An 18,279-nucleotide genomic window follows, 5' to 3' on the forward strand; every position below is an offset into this window, starting at 1 on the left:
TCATGTAATTCCACTAGTTAACAGAGTACATTTCAAATAATTACTTTTTCTCAGTGTGAGATGCCTTTGCTTTTAGTTTCTGTCCCAGTGTTCAGATACTACAGCAATGGCCATGATCCTTTCTGAAATATTCATTTAATCTCACCATTCTACACATAGTTTCTTCCCTGTACTATCTCTAAACTATCTTTTCTACTTGTTTTTCACTCCAGAATGTTTTCCTTAAAGATTATTCACTGGGGTTTTTTTTGAATACCTATAGACTTTTCCTCTTTAAGGATGAACTGGTCAGGCCTAATATATTTCAAAATTGTGACCAATTATTTCTGTTTTCTTCTTCTCCTCCCAGTACTACCAAAGGGGATGAGGGAGACCAGTTCAAAGCCAAGCATGATAATCATCTCTGGCACTATTCTACTTCATTGCTTTCAGAAGTACTGTGCATCTGGTAAAGAAGCAGAAGAGGAGAATTTGGAACACATACATGAATCATACCCTCTACAACTACTGGACTGCAATAGGTCAAGGGGAGGAAAGCAAACATGCTGCACTTAGGAACATTGTAAAAAATGAAATGGACAAATGTCTAACTTTATAGATCTCCCCTGAAAAACTTTTAAGTTTTGACAACTGAATAGCCAAAAGACAGGAATAATTCAGGAAAAAAGAAACCAAGAATTGGTCATTATTTTAATTGCCTCAGAAAGACTAAATTCAAAGGACTTTCACTAGGGGTTACTTTGAAGGTAAAATTGGAAACTTCTCTTCAGAGAGTTTCATATTAAAGGTCATGGGTATCAAAATCTATCATCTCACCTTAGATCAGTTATAAAGCTACTATAAATAAAATCTCCTATATGGTACATTGTCATCGATTCCCACTTCAGTGTAATGAGCACCATAGACTCAGGAAATTCCTAAAATAAACAGCAGTATTCTCTACTTACTGCACTTAAAAATGAGTCAGGAGTTCTATACTTATAATTTAGATATTCATTGCCATAAGTAATTCATTGTAATTTAAGATATGCATTGTACTTGCTATTATTTTATTATGGTTTAGATGAACAAATCTACTGTATCAAAATACACTGTAACTATGACAACAGTAATTCATAGTTTACCACTATCTTTACAACTAAGCAAATTAAGTAATTTTGCTTATTTTTTCTTCATAATAAATATATGATAATTTGGAAACAGTAGTATTAACATTTACTGTTCTTAGAGCTAAGCCAATATTTTCTATGATAATTGTGAATACATCAGTATCTTTATTGGATAAAACCACACCATACAGGTGGAAAATATAATGCCTAATCTACTAAAGCAGCTATAGAGGACTCATGGTGATTGATCAAAAATTCTTGCTAAAAAAAAAAAAAAAACAACCAAAAAACCCCCCAAAAACAAAAACTCAAGAAGATAGAAAAATCAAAATACTATAGTAAATTTACTCACATTCAAATGAATAATCATGCAAAGAAAACTTTGTGGAAATACAATGTTTCAATATTCTTCAGACTACCCTGATATACCTTGCTGAAAAAGATTTGGGAATGTGAAGGCAGAAGAAAAATGGCATGAAAAATATAAACCAAATATTTGCATCAACTTTTTTTGACAGCACAAACTATAATGTGTCTCCTGAAAGCCAAGAGAGCAAAGGAGCCCAGAAGAGGAAGCTGCTGGCTGAAAACAGCTGTCCCAGTACACCAGGACTCCTGAGCTCACCATGTGGGAAGTCAGGCAGGCACAGCAGATGGACAGCAGAGGATGAAAAGGCTGTGAGGACTACTTGGGAGAAATGCAGAATGTCTTTGTTCTGGCCTGCTTGGATGAAATTGGAGGAGCCAGACCTCAGCTGGATTTGAAACTGGTGAGGAACACTGAGAAACACAATGAGCAGCCAGATGAGCTTCTAGAGGAACAAAAGGAATAGGTTGAATCTCCATCCTCCGAATTCAGCTGAACAAGGTTGTGTGTGATGTTATCTTATTTTTTCCTGCCTAGGGTAGGACTTTGTTGATGCCCTCCAGAGGTCTGTTCTAACCAACAAACTGCTATGTTTCTATGACATACTTGCACATTTTTTCCCTCTGAATAAAAGAAAATTGAAAGTAGGAAGAAAAACCAGGGGAAAACCAGTAAAAACTAATCTCATCTTTAATAATTTTCTCAAAGAAAGAATATTGAATTTGAAAAAAAAAATAGAAAGCAATCAGGTGAAACTGTTAGATTACTGCTAATTGCAGTTTGATTTTTTATCTTTCACTCTCTATTACTTATACAATTTTGTAGGCCATTCACCTTGTTTTGCTTTTTCCCTTTTATAGAAGTAGTGCATACTGATTAAAAAAAATCGCTGACAACCAAGTTCTCGTCAGATTCTTGACTGATTAAGTCCAGGTAGGTGTTAGGATTGATTAGCACAGTTTGGTAGGCACAGTTTGCAACATACTGTCAGTTCACAAGTTACTTAAGTACCAACACACGGGGCATGGAGATCTTGAGTACAGCCTTCACAAGAGAACTTACAGAGGCCCTTCATTTCACATGATGTTTCCCTGGGCAGAAAACTTCCACTGTACCATGGGATGGCATCAGACTGTACGCACTAGTATTTTTCCAGGTGCATGTTCCACCTGTTTCTCTCTTTTTGCTTCTTCATGTTTATCCAAAAAGCACAAGAATTTGCCACCATAGACTTTTCAAGCCTGAGTAAGCAACTTAATTATTCAGACAAAATACCATTAATTTGAAAGTGTCTGAACACATGAAATTCAGGCTTGTCAAGCTCATTGAGAAGGATAGCCAACCTACTTGGGGACTTTTCAATTGTCTTACTTACAATTCTTGTTTCTTTCTTTTATTTCAGGGTCATTTGTCGCAATACAGAGTACCCTCTGGTATTGCAATCACACAGTTTCTTTTGAAATCAGAAGAGACTTTGCTTAAGATGCAGACCTTCAGCTTCCTCTGAATTCAAGAGCAACCTGGGAGCATCCAAAGACAATATATGAATCAGGGAAATGCACGGCAGTGCTTTAAAAATAAAACAGCAAGCTCAGTTCAGCACCCACTAAAATGAATGGGACCATATACATCTATGAATGTGCTACCCCTACACATGAAGTAAATCTCACATACATCAATTTCGCTTTGGACCATAAGTTCAAGCTTTTAATGTCATTATGTCATACCACAGGCTTATTTTCTAATAAGCCATGGCTTGTTTTCCTCAGTGTTTCCAAGTGAAAAAATTTAGACCATAGACAATCATCTTCCACAGAATTCACTTTTATCACAGCAGTCATACTACGAAATAGAGACCCTATTATACTACATTTATCAAATGTAGATAGGAAGCAACTTCCCAGGCTATAAATGGACCATATTACTCATTATGTTTATTTGCTAGAATAGTTGAACACCAAGGACTTGCAGATCCAACGAATATCCAAAAATAGCTATGCAAAAAGCCCTAAAATTAAGTTCTTGACAGATAATAACTAATGTTGTGCTCCCCTACTCTTTCTGTTATGAACAATATGTTCATAACATAATATATATTTATGCAAAATAAACCAATATTTAAAACTCTTACATTTGTCATAAAAATAGATTTTATTACACAAAACATTGTCTTCTGATAAGAGGTTTAGAATTGATTAAAAAGGATGGCTTGTCCTAAAACACTTACATGATTGCATGCAAAGAAAACAGATGGTCTGTGTAACAGTAATTTGATTTCTTCCAGTAAACATTACTCATGATATAGAAAATGCTTATGCTGATCTACTCCAGAATGATGCATGCGCTTTGCATCTCTCTTTAAATGAAGCCTGTAATTCCGTTCAAGAAACAGCACAGCAGCTCTGGTTTCCCAACAAATCAAATAAAATCATGCAGTCTAATGCATCATTCCTCACTTAAGGGCCTGACAACACAAAGATTGATTTTAACTTTTCACCCTCACAAAAGTGCTTAACATAATGCCATGTTGCTTACTAATTTACTCTTTTTGTAGCATTTCATGACTAAAAAGAATACTATTTCCACATTCATCTCTTAGTAAAAGAAGCCTCATAAGCCAAAATCCAATGTTTATTCTCTTCTGACTGCATTTAACATTATTGTCCTTTATATAACTGCAGGTATATCAGAAGTGGGGAAAAGTCTTACTGTCCACCTCAAATTTTCTTCTGTCTCTTGAATCACAAGAATGCTGCTGAGGAAACTTCAGCACCCACATTTCCTTATTCTACCCAAGCTCTGTGCTTCCTCAACACTGGATGAAATGCTGTCTGCTTTTGTAAGGCAGACAGCCCTCATGAGGTCATCTAAATCACTGAAGTCCTTGGGACCAAACTGTAGATGGAAACTCTGTCACTTGTTCACACAGGATAACACTCTGGGCTGATAAAGGGTTCATGTTGCCTTTTACAGATCTTTTCGCATGGGATGAATACACAGATCTTTCTCAAAGGAACAAATTTAACCCCTAAGAGTGCATTCTTAAATCTGTCCCTACTTTTTACAGGAACTTCACACCTGAGTATGTTTTGTCATCTGGAAGTAATAACATTCCTGCTGGGATGTAACCCTATTTGTCATTATCTTGTCTTGTTTGATTACTGTCTCTTCACCTGACTGGCCTGGACTTACCCTGGCCAAATGAAGTAAGAGCACAATTCTATTAAATGCCTGCTGGGAACACCCTAAGCTGCTGCTCTTGTCAGTGGGAATTAAGGGTTCTCAGAACATCGTAACAGGTACTCACACCCTTGAGAAATTGGGCTCTTAATTAGATATTCACTCATGACATTGTGTGATTATTTAATGTTCTGACAAGATGCCTCAGCAATCTTGCAGGCTCTGAATTAACTATCCTAGAAGAGCTCTTTGCCAACTGCAGTTCTGTGAAACCTTTGTCATGCTTGGCCATAGAAGCAAATTGCCTTTCATGGAGCATATGAAATTATTTACCCAATGAATTGGCTGAATTATATATAACATGAACTACTAGCCAGGCTTGAGATGTCCAGTTTTAAATAGCTGTTCTTTTTTTGTCCCTTTCCTCCCCCTTGTGCATGCCCTGCCCTCCACCCTTTCACACACCCTTTTTATTGTCCCACTTGTTGGCCGAGCTCAACAGCAGCAGTCCTTGTGGCGACATGGGATGATTCATCACACAATCTACATAAGGCAGACTAATACTGCCAGAGTTGTCCTTTATTATAAATTTCCTTTGCTGCTGTATGGCTTATCTGTATTTTAATATTTTTTACTCACATGGAAATTTTCAACTTAGGCCTATCCATCCAGGGACTGCTGAAGTGTTTTATTCTATACTGAAAAGTGACAAAACCCCAAGAGAGTAAACATTTCTGCCTTGCAGCTGATGCCATGTTATAAAAACATCAATAAAAGATACAATAAGAATGAAAAACAAAGCATAAATAAATAGAAATGTGCTCAATGATATAGTATATGACCTATAAATACATACAACAATGCTCATCTTTTTATCATTTCCTACGCATAACAGTTTTAGGCACAATCACCTCAGGGAAAAAGGACATAGCATCAAATATTTTCCACAGAATTTTAGCATTCTAATTTCTAAACCCTGGCTCAAGTGCGCAAAATGATGATGCTTAGCAAGCCCATCCACCTTGTAGAAATGGAAGCTAGAGCAGAAATATTTGAAACCCCTACCCTAATTGCTGTGACACCCAAATACCCACATCAGACCAAGGACTGTAGTCAGAGCATATCAGCTATAGGTAACTGAAATGTGTTACAGGTCAAGAATAATAGAGACAATGACTATCAAGAGATGTATTAAATTACACTCCAAATGTTGTATTATTAGGAAAAACTTTATTAAACTTTGCATTTCTTCAATCCTGCTGGCTTGCAGCATACTTCATGAGACCACTACATGGATATCACAGCACTTAACATGCTCTCTGCTAAGGCGCATAGTTTCTATGCTTGCAGCTGCTTTTCAAAAAGTGTGTTCAACTCCACTATCTGTGGTCGCAATTTCTGCTAAGGTTAATTCACAGAATTTGCAAACATGTAGTCTCTCCCAGCAGTCCTACCCAGACAAGACTCTTGCTTTACCCATTTGTGTTAGGAAGGCTTTTTTCATCCTCCTATTGTTAACATTTCCATTGACAACGTATTTTTTTATGAGACTTCAACACAACCTTAAATCATGTCTCACATGCATCATCAAATCCACTTCCACAATGAGGAGTCTAACTTCAGATAAATCATTCTACCAACCAGTTTCAACAACAACAAAATCAGGTCCTTGAGTGCTTTATGCATTCTGGCACGCATCTGCTTTGCCAAGGGTGGATTAAATAACACTACCTCTATTATTCTAATAGTGTGGGAGATCATATAAAATATTTATATTGTGATCTGCAGGCAAAATGCCTGCTCTAAATTATGCTCCAGAAGCTCAGCAAGATATTATACTGATAGAAAAATACCTCAGTTTAAATAATTGGGCAATTTTAGTTATTCCTTATTCTACAAATCTCCTGTAATTTTGCTATTTCCCCCTTGGGATTGTGATCTATTTTAGTAAGTACTATTTTCCATGTTCAAGGGTTTCCTGTGAACTAGTACCAACATCTCACCAACACCATACTGAATCATAGGGTCAGTATAGAGGGAACAAGAAAAACCACAAAAGCTATCAGTGCAGGTTAATGTTCTGCCTGAGCTTCTGTGTTGTATATGCACAGGCCATCAGATGTTTTTTAGTACACAGCTATGAAGTTATTTGCTTAAGGTTGAATTTTCAGCTGACTTCCAAATTTGCTAAGAAAGAAGGTGTTTTACAATTATTTGCAAAAACTGTACTTACAAAACCCCTTCTATGTGGTAAGTTGAACCAATCTGCACATGTGAGAATATTGTCTTTAAAAAAAATCCTCTTTTCAGACTTCTTTTTTTGCTTTATTTGGGTTCCTCCAACTCACTATGTGGGTATGCATATCTGCTTAGGATCACAAACTCATTCTCACAGAATTCACTTGTTTCAGCTGGCTAAAGTTCTAATTTAAAGGACTTTTCTCTTAAAACACAGCAAACACCAAGTTTTCTGCACATTTTATGATTATACAGGACTCCTGACATTAGATTGTGCCATGAGCTAAATGCAGTGTGTGCTTGTTCCTGATGTTTTGTACAGCCCCAGAACAACGTGGCATGAGGAAGGGGAGCATGAGCCATTCCCAAGCAGAATTTTCCCCCGGTAGTCTGGAGACTAATAACTGGTCACTGAATCCTCACTATCTAACCCTTATAGTGCTTTGCTGACCATCAGCATCTTGGAGAGGAATGCAGAGGGAAAGCAAAAGTGGCACACAATAGGCTGTGTACTGTGTCCCCTTCCTTCACTGGCAGAAGGCATCAAAAGCAATCTTACTGCGGTCCCATGCAACCTTTCACATGCTATGGGTTTCCAAGGTCTTTAAAGGCTTGTATTTCCATTAACAGCTGAGGTCATCTTTAAAGGAGATGTCCAAGTTAATGGCATTTTTGGTGGCCTTGGACAACCTTCTCCACAGATTGTCACATGTGGTCTTGTCTACTCTTTGATTCAAAGTCTGCTCTTGGTTGTTCTTGCCCAGCTCTGTTTCCATTACACACAGTTTCTCCATTAAAACCAGCTGCACAATGCTGCTGTTGATATGTGAGGTTCAACGCCTCAAGTGAATGGACAAGCCTTACCCTTCAGCTTTACTCCCATTAGTAACGGCAGGTATGGGCAAGGGCAGCAGAAGGAGGGGAAGATGGTAGGGGGTGAAAAACAGTTTTTCTTGACACTCTTATTTTTGTCAATTCTGCTTCAGCTCCAGCCATGCCACTTGGCAAAGATTGAGATGTGGCAGCAAGGCCCACCTTTACCAATGAGAAACAGGTATTAAGCAGTGACAGTTTTTTCCGATCCCTCCCCACTACACGGGTCTGCTCCTTTATTTTGTAGGCACCTCCTACTGCAGTATCCTCCAGCACTCTCTCTCCTATCTCTGCTGACATATCTATAACTAAAACTTTGCCTTTTCCCTTACTGGTCTGATTTCTTCCCACTTTTTTGACCTGTCCCTCATACTGACCCTCATGTTCCTGCTCTCCCCCAAGTCTTTTTTCTCCTTTTATTCTCTCCTATAAAGCACAGCTAGAAAAGCAAACAATGAACATCCATAACCCAGTAAGCACCTATCCCAAGTATTAGGTTTTCAAAAGATTTTTCAATAGTAATGAATCAGTTGCCTTACTTGTGGATAGTAAAGCACCCAGTCAAACAGGACCTTCTCTAGCTTACTGCTGTAATGATATTTTCTTAAATAAACCAGAATCAATTCTCAATAATTCAAAGTGTAGAAAACAGTTTTACACTGCTTTTTTTTTTTGCATTTACCATCAACTACAAATATACAGAAATTATCAAATAAATTTTGCTTATGACTCAATAAATACACTCAACAAAATACTGCTCAGTAAAGAGTTTTTATTAAAGAAACAACATGACAACATCCAAGTACCTAAAATAGTTCATTTTAGAGTTGTTACATGACTGGGACCCAAAAATTACCTCCACAAATCTATTCCTTCCCTATCTCCTTGGAACAAATCAAGAAACAAAAGAAAATCTTCATCCCTGCTTAAGAATCTTGCCCTACAGCAAAACAGAAGAGCTTCTCACATTAATAACACTTCCTAATATTCCTGCAGAAGTAGCAAGGTGTTTGATTTTCCCTTCCATTTCAATCCAGATATAACTGCTCTTACTTAGCCTTAGCATCAGTCACACTTCACTATTTCGTGGTGTTTACCCCAGACAGTAAGCAACTCGGGATATCACTGGACTGTCCACAAGGCTGCAGTCTATGAAAGAACTTCATTTAGCCCCCAAATTCAGGTAGACTCCAGCAGTCTGATACTGTGTAAGGGAAATGCATCAGCTAGCCTGAGAGGGTCCAGTCACACAAGAGGATTGCACTCAGATGTGAATCTGAGCTGTTTCATATTCAAACAGTCTTTCTGACATTTGTATGCTTTGCAGACCAAGAAGGCAGTTAAGACTTGAAGTCAAGCCAGGCATTCAGCAACTTAAGAATGTGACCCAAGATGGCAAGATGGTCTGAAATTTTGCATCCTTTCTTTTGAAGACCTGGTCAACAAATACAAAGGAACAAATACAGACCGACCATTTAGTAAGGACAACTGTGTCAGACACAAAGACAAGATCTATTGTGCTTTGAATTTCTTTGCCCGAAGATCTTTGGTGACAACATGTTGCCAGCAAGTGGAATTCTGCTGATGCAATCCTCCACCCCCTGGGAAAATAAGAATGAGGTTGCCCAATAATGATTTTAATATTAACACTTGTTGAGAAAGTCTTTTTCAGGTTCTCACTGGAAGTCTTGCTTGGCTTTATAGCTTGTTACAGCTGATACGATTCTTAAGAAGAGCTCCTTTAAAAACACAGTGAATAGATAATAATATCTGGAAAACTAGGACATTAAAACTTTGATTCACATTGCACATCTCTCTAGTCTTATCATGCATTATGCATAGCTGTACTATATTTTGAAGGAAACTGCTGTGACTTGTTTTCAGTGTGAGATATATGCATGACTACAGTCAACAGCATATTAAAAAAACTGGATTCTGATCTGTGAAAGATGTTCATATAATTAAGCAAAACTGAAATACAGGAACATTTTGCCCCAAACCAGAAAAAAAAAATTGGTTGATAATGAAACAGCTGAATTCTGTATTACCATAAGGGTGTTTTGTGCGAGTTATAGTTTAGGTGCCTCAGCAGCCCAGTGTCAAGTAAAATTACTTTTCCTAAAACTCCAGTTTGCCATGTGAAGGCTGTCATTGGAATTAATCAAACTCCAGTTAGTGTGCAATAAAGATCCATAGCTACCTACTTTTACTATGTTGGTTTTGCTTTTTAAAGCAACTGCAATTATTTACAAATTGGTATTGACTCTGATGTCTTTAATTGTTACGTGGATAAATTTTCATCCTTTTAATTTACTTGACAGTGTTAATACCATATCCCCACTTTAATGATGTGGCTGAATTTAAAGATTCATAAATTCATTACTATGGTACATATCAAGGTTAAAAGAGGGAGAATTTCCTTATCAGTATGAAGGACTCGTACAGTTTACAACAATCCTAGATTAAATTACCATTTTGTCTTTCAATAAGAAGAAATCTCCTGCAGTGGCAAATGTTCATAATGGACTGCTTAGTCTTGGCAATCATCTGAAAAGCATCTAATTTAATTAAAGCTTTAGGCCAAAGTGATCTCTCTTTTAAAAATTAAATATTTATGTTAACACACATATCACTTAATTGGCATATCAAAGGATATTAAATGATTTTACAGTGTGTAAAGTCTAAAAAAAAAGCTAGCACAGGTTTAAAAGCCTTTTCTGTATTAAACACTAAATAAAAAATTACAAGAGTGAGAAAGGCATCAAAGATACAATAACAAGCAAGAATTAAGAAACCGGAGATTTTAATGATCATTACCTTTATGCTACCGCTATGCCAACTGCTGGCAGTACAACCTGTGTGACAAGGCACCAGAAATGCTGTCTTCACAGAAGCCACATTAACTAATGCTGGAATTGAAGGAAAGAATAGGAGCAGAGATTAGAGAGCTCCTACACTCAACAGTAGGTCTGTATATTCTTGGTCATTAATCACTGCTGAACACTTCGTTCCAGAGCTGTGCCAAAGAGGCTATAAGTGGCACAATTCAATCTATGTCAACATGAACAGTATAACGAAACAATATTTGCAGCCTACATCATCTCAACAAAGATCAAAGGAATGTATCAAATTTTATTCAATTATCTGGCAGAGACACACAGAATTTAAATATGAGAAAGCCACACTAATTGGAAACATCATTTTCAGGCTTTTTAATGCCTTTTTCCTAGGGAATTAGAACATATCTGTGAAGGGGAGGAGGTGAGAATTTGTCTGAATAGTTGCTAAAATTAACTTAAATGTGCAGTTACAGGCCATCTCTTCAGCTAACAAGCACTTACTGATACCATTTTATTTTAGTAAGAACCTGACTTCTACACTACCAAGTAGCTCAATGGGGAACATTCAAGGAATTTCATGAGAGAAAATCAGGAATTAACCTATTATATACTACTTTTAGATGTCTTGCAGAGTCTACTGTTAAAGCTACATTTTTTTTTATTTCTCCATCAAAGAGTGGGAAAATAAAAATTAAGTGGTTTAGTCATTCAGTACCAATTTAAGGGACTAGTTGTGATGCAGAGATGTGTGATTACCCATTTATACAGTAATTTGGAAGTGTAAAAGCTACTCATTGGAGTTGCAAATATTAGCAAATAAAGCCTGTTTAAGCTAAAGTGTGAACACTTTAAGCTGACATGAACAGATGCTGCTTCCAAGTGTAGTCCTGGATTTCTCAGTTAAAATTGGTGCCTTTGTGAGTTTAACCCAGGCTAGTTCCTCCCAGAAGGACTTGAGGTAACACCAGAGAAAACACAGGCAAAGAAATAAAGCAGTGGAGTGGAAGGAGGACAGGATCAATTCCTACAATGGTAGTAGAAGCTTAAAGTTCTTGATCTCCTCTCCACCCTCTTTCCTAAATTCAGAAAAGGAATCAAACCCAAAACCAGAGGAACTCTTCATTCTACATTGCAGAATTGTCTGCCACACTCAACCAAGAACGTACTTTCATTATTTGCTAGTGAAAGAGGAAAATAAGACACTTTGTCAGAAATTACCGCAACAAACACTTTAGAATTGAAGTCCTACTAATATGAGAATGTAGCAAAGGATGAGTGACAAATATCTGGCAAATAAAGACAATTATGTCTATGGGAAGACAAGGGAATTTTAAAAAAAGGAGTGCAAATAAAAAAAAGGAGACACATAAATACATTGAGTGTAACACCCCAAAAATAAAACATAAGTCATGTAAGCATTACTAGTTATTTTAGCCATATACTGTTTGGAAATGCAGTCTGTGAACATCCCCAAGGGTTTATTTTAAAAATTATGTCAATATCTAGCATTCATCTCAAACTTCAATGAGTTTGAAAAAGCTTACTTTTTGTACATACCCTGATTATCACTACACTTACAAACCCTTGTCAAAGGAGCAGTCGTTTATGAATCTTTCAAACACATTTCTCTGCATACTCTTTTGGCTATTTGCAGTGAACTTTCTCACTATGATTTCCTTCAAGATACATGTTATTCATCAGTGTTCTAGGGCAATATTTAGTAGTTAAGAACAACATTTTTTTTTCCCCTGACCACCTTTAGAAAAAGAAGAAAGTAGACATTAAAGAATTATTCAGGAAACTTCAATCTAAGATGGAATGAGCAGTTGATGAAGGTTATCTTCAGAAGTAGAACACGAAATGGCTGTACTAGATCATAACATATAGTTCAGTACTCTACCTTTGATTATAGCTAACAACAGACACTTGAGGTGAAAAAACAATTAGGAATCTGTCAAGTAGAGAAATTTTTGTAATTATTATATTTGGGACTTTTTGAGCCTGAAATGTTTTGTCCTTAATCATCTTGAGAGACTACTTTAAAACAAATTTTTAAAATTTTTATTGAAATCATGCATATTTTCAGCATTGAAAATAGTGTAGAAATAAAAGTATTTCTGTGTGTTTTAAAAATTCTGCAACTTCTTTTAATGACTATTTCTTTCATTGTCAGAACCACTGAATGTTTGGTTTTGTTTAACATTACTGTTTCATATTTAACTATATCCCATCTCAGTTTTCTTTTTTTGAAGATGAAAAACTAGGCAACAAAATAATAGATATTATTCAGTGTAGATAAATTGAAATTAACATGTACAGACAAGAAAATGCCCTTTCACTTGTCAAATACACTGCTAGGTCCGAACAAGCTATTGTTCAGATCTCTGAATTACCATGGATATTTTTGTGAAAACATCCAGTCATTTTCAGTGTTGGTCAAAAAAGCGAATATATCACTATTGATAATATGTAAAGGAACAGAAAACAAAACAGAAAACAAATATCAACTAATAACAAACAAATAATAACAAATCATATTAATAAGCTTTAGCATAACACAGTATTATTACTATTATTGTTGTTATTATTTGTTATTATTATGCTAATGTGCAAAACTATCATGGGTCCATACCTCCACTGATGTACAGAGTTCTGCTCCACACTCTGTGAGACAAAATAGAGTAAGACGCAACAAGGTATATATTATACACTACACCATACAGAGTTCTCAACAGACTGGAAGACTGGGCCCACAGGAACTGCAGAACGTTTAACAAAGATATTTAAAAGATCCTGCATCTGGGATGGAAGGACTGACTGGGACAGGTGTGCACCCTTGCAGCAATGAAAGCAACCTAGGGTCTTGACTGCAGCAGCCAAAGTAAAACCAGCAGATGAAAGATTATCACTGTTTGGTTTAGCATTTGTTAGGTCACACTTCAAAAGAGACATTGAAATACTGGAGAGGGTTCAGTGAAGGGCCACCAGTTTGATAGGATAGCTTGATGCATGCTGGAAGGTGGAAGGAATTCAGTTTGCTCTACTGAAATGGAGGAGTCTAATCACATTCTTTCAGTATCTACAGAATGTCTATAGAGAGAAAGGAAACTGTTTTCACAAGGACACAGTGAGAAGAAAAGAAACAATGTTGCTTCAAAAGGAAATTGCATCAGTCTATATGAAAAAGTTCTTTATTGTGAGAACAACTGAACATTGGAACAGGTTGTCCAGACAAGCAGTGGAATCTCCCTTACTGTAAGTAATTCTAGACTTGTCTTGTTGGGCCAATGGATAAACTTAATCCAAACCCTTCTGTCAGCTGCAGGTGGGTTCAGATGACCTCCAGAGGCTGTTCCAATCTGTGTTTTTCTCTGATTCTAGACAGGACTGCAGCAGACACAAAGAAATTTCAGAAGCAGCTTCCATAATGGACACGAAGCAGCAGACTAGCACTCTTTGTCAATGAAAAGGAAATAACAGAGGACAGAAAATAGGGAAGACAGCATCATGAAAGACCTAGAGAGTGTAAGTAGGGAACAGATATTCAGCCTTTTTCACAGTACAGGAAGAAGGGGATACACAGTGAATTTTTCAAAGGAAAGTCTTGAAAGACACCAAAGTACTTTCGCCCACAAAACATAACTGACCTGTGAAACACACTTACTTGTATTTTCTGGGTATCAAAGGAATAAAGACAAGCAAAAAGACATGCTGAAATGAGTCCATCAAGGGCTGTTAATAGAAAAATTGCAGAATCAAACACTGGGAAGGAAGTCACCAAGCACAGAGCTGCCAGAACACAGAGGGCGTACCACTCAGGTCTTCTCTGAAAATATTTTCCATATTTGGAAAACTGGAGTTCAGTGAAAAGGAGAAAATCTTAAATAAAAATTCTCAACAGTAAGAAATTTTCATGCCTTTACTGCCATGTCTGAATCAGGAAAACATCCACCAGCTCAGTGGCTTGTCATTTTTTTTGGATTTTTTTGGTATGATGTTGTTGTTGATTTTGGGTTTGGTTGGTTGGTTGGTTGGTTGGTTAGTATGAGGTTTTTGTTTGGCTTGGATTTTTTGTTTGTTTGTTTTGTTTTGTTTTATTTTTTAAAGATTTCCACTATAAGTCTTAAATCTTTTCCTGAGGACAAAATTATATCCCACAAAATATACAGAATTACTAAGCTTATGGATAGACTACATGACACACAACATTTGCCCTATTTTTCTTTTTATAACTGATGCTGGAAGCACTGATATGGAAGAAGGATCATGCATATGATTATAACAACAGTGGGAATTCTCTTGGCTTTACAAATGAGAATCATGGCTTACCACAGGGAAGCCACAGAATGCCTTAAGGCCCCAACTGTAGCAGCCTGTCTAAACCTGCTGTGCAGCAGGATTTGTTTCTTAAAATCCACAATTTATATCTTTTTTGCTAGAAGGGAGGTTGCACATTTTACTATTAAAAAAACCCAAAACAAAACAGAAGTAAAAGTGTAGATTTTATCAGTAACCTTTCCTAACTATTTCTTTCTTTTTTTTCTAACTGAAAGGCTTCAAGGGAAACCTGACTCACTTAAAACTGAAAGATGAATTTGCATGCACTTTGTTGGTAGCAGTCTCAGCGCATGATGATGTAGTGCTGCCCCACAACAGCAGAGCTCTGGTTAGCTATTTTCCCTGTCACACAAACACAGAGGTAGGTAAGTGTAGCCAAGTTGAATGACAATGGCAAGAAGGGTGCAGGATAAGAACAGCCATAACATACATCTCCATTGGGATTAATGTAAGAATGCCAATTGGCTTAATTGTTTAATTTCACCCATAATTTCCTGTTCCAAGTGTTTCTATGAACCAATATAGGGTAGACATATTGATATCAAATTTTCTTTAGGTTTTTACTAACATTAAATGACTGAACACTAAAATTGTTATTCCAAAGGAAATTGTTTCTGATAGGTCCACATTTCACTGCTGCTCTAAAGTACCAAACCCAAACATCAGTATCCTAGGATGATGCACATCTTTGAGCTGTGTTCACAGGCAACCTGGCCTACCACTTAAGTGGATTTTAAAGCTGTGCATTGCATCCATCTGTCGAAATATTGATAAGAAATTCAAACATCCAGATTTGAGTCACTTACAACACATGGCTCAAGCACTTGCTCCACAAAATAAGCAGCAGAGAACTATATCTCTTTCTACTTTGCTTTTTGAAAGTTCTTCAAAAGTCGGAGTTCAATCAATGGGGCTGCTCATATATGTGTCTCATTTACCAGACCCATTGCGAAGTATCATTTCATTCTTCTTTGTTCAAATGCAGATTTTTGAAAGGATTTGATTCACTTTATATAAAAGTTTCTGTACATTCAGTGAAAAATAAACAAAATTTTCTTTTGCAGATTGTAGTAAACAATTGTCTAAAACTTCTGAAATTTGCTTTATTCTAAAACACTACATACTTTTTCTATTGTAGGGATTTGCAAACTGTAATTTAACAATTTGTTTTCATTTGTGATAGTCAATTGTACTCTTCAGCAGAGACATTCTCTAGGTTGCCTTAGTTTCATTAAAGTTTCATTAAAGTTCATCTGGTTTTTTGGTATATTTGGAGAGATGAGAAGCCTGAGGAACTGGAACAAGAATACCCAGCAGGTTATCTGGATTTCAAATACAAAGTTAAAGAGAAATACATCCAACCCCACCCACTTGGATAACACTACTAATCTGGTGAGATTTGATGAGAAAGCAGAAATGTCAAGTTATGTGGATGACCATGAAATAATGGGGCATGGGGCAATGGGTTTAAAAAAAAATAGGAGAAGAAACCTTAGACGCAGTAAATTAAATAATGTCAATTGAATGCTTGCACTGTTTTAAGATGTTCTTCTCATTTCTGATAAAAAGCAAATAAAATTATGAGACAAGGATAGAACTCCCAGATAAATATACTCTTTACAGCAACAAAGTGAACAATTAATTTAATCTAAAATCAGGTTTCATTTAATTAGATCACAAATTATTCTTTAAATAATGCTCTTTTTTTCTGAATAAATAAATCAGAGTATCATTATTTTAATTCAATTTCAAATATCTTTGCCCGCATTTTGTTTTTTGTATGAATACATTCAGCAAAGGGGAAAAGATTTGTTGATTTATTCCACTGAGATGATGAGCTATTATGAGCAGTTAACCAATGAGTTTCAGATATGGTTGTCAGCTTCCTAAACACAAGTAGAAAATCAAACTTAGGAGAAGAACAGAACTGATGTTATTATCCTGTGATCCTAGCTGAAATTGCTTTTTCAATCATTATGAATATAAAAATTACAAAATAAAACTACTGAGTGCTTTACAACTGCTGCAATTAAAATACCCCAAGGTGCATCTTTTTGTCAAAAAGCTTTTAAAATCCATCTACATTGCAGTAATGTAAGCATGCAGCAATTAATCACAAGTTAATTTTTTAAATGGAAGGCCTGGAGAATAAAATACTGATTTTTTTTCTGGTATAAACTCCATGTACATATTAGCAAGTGGCATGCACAAAATTCAAAAGCAATAAAACATATTTAGATACAAAATCCTACAGTCTCTCACAATTTTTTCTCAAGTTGGAAATCTGTGCAAAACACATGTACTTATGAGTCAGCTGTTCATTTGCATGTTACCCCAGAAGATGAGAAAATTGTTATTTTTGTTTGGGTTTAGGGTTGTTTTTTAAGGAGACAAAAAAGGGAAAATTATAATCAGGCTTGATTACTCTAAAACAATGTGTGCATTCAGATCATACACAATCAGTTTTTCAGACCTGAAATTAAAACACATAAAAATGTATGTGCAATCTTTCTAGGTATTTTATGTTCACAGATCAACTAGAATACACTATATTGTGAAATTTGAAAGATTTCTATATTCAAAATTGCAAATCAAATTGATAAAATTTGGATCAGTGTAAGTTAAAAGCCTTAATGCATACACTAGGTTAGCTTCTTTATCCAATGTAACTGGAGGATCAAGTGTCTTTTCAGAACAGATTCTATCTACACGTGCACAGAAATCTGCAGCATCTAAAATTCTACTTCATCCTGGCATGTTTGCAACTCAGTACCCTGACATTTCTTATGGGGTTCCATGTTTTCAAACATGATAAGGTCAATCCCCCACTACATCCATAAATCAGAGGAATAGATGAAGTAAACAATCTGAGCAGGAGCACTCTTGCTTCCCTGACTCCAGAGCTGATTCTTTGCAGTTTCTAGCACAATTTAATCCAGTCTTGTTGCACAGAGACAAATGATCATATGAAATAAAGTAATGATACACTAGCCAGGAGTGCAACATTTGTCCAAACCCAGAAAAGAAAAAAAGTGCAGTTCTCCAGATTTACCAGCCATTAGTTATTTGACTACTTTTCCATCAGCACTTCCCTGCTCTGGCAACCTGAGGTTGAAGTCAAACAACAGGCTAACCTGGACACAGCTACCAAACATCATGACTTGGACTCAGACTACTGTCTGACATATTAGTAAATTGTTCTGGCCAGATTTGCCATCCTGCCAGCCCTTACTGTGTTTCTGAATCACACAATTTTGCTACGTTCCAGTTACAAATATGTTTTTGATTACCAATCCTTATAACAGATAATGAAATGTTCTGGAGTGTAAACCCC

General features: G+C 36.3%; 1 protein-coding gene across 8 annotated transcripts in view; it reads right to left on the reverse strand.

The window, feature by feature from the left end:
* Positions 1–18,279, reverse strand: part of LOC139671172 (poly(rC)-binding protein 3-like) — a 511,988-nt gene that overhangs the window by 405,367 nt on the left and 88,342 nt on the right. The window lies entirely within an intron of this gene.

Source organism: Pithys albifrons, chromosome 4, assembly GCF_047495875.1.
Source record: "Pithys albifrons albifrons isolate INPA30051 chromosome 4, PitAlb_v1, whole genome shotgun sequence".
Taxonomy (NCBI): domain Eukaryota; kingdom Metazoa; phylum Chordata; class Aves; order Passeriformes; family Thamnophilidae; genus Pithys; species Pithys albifrons.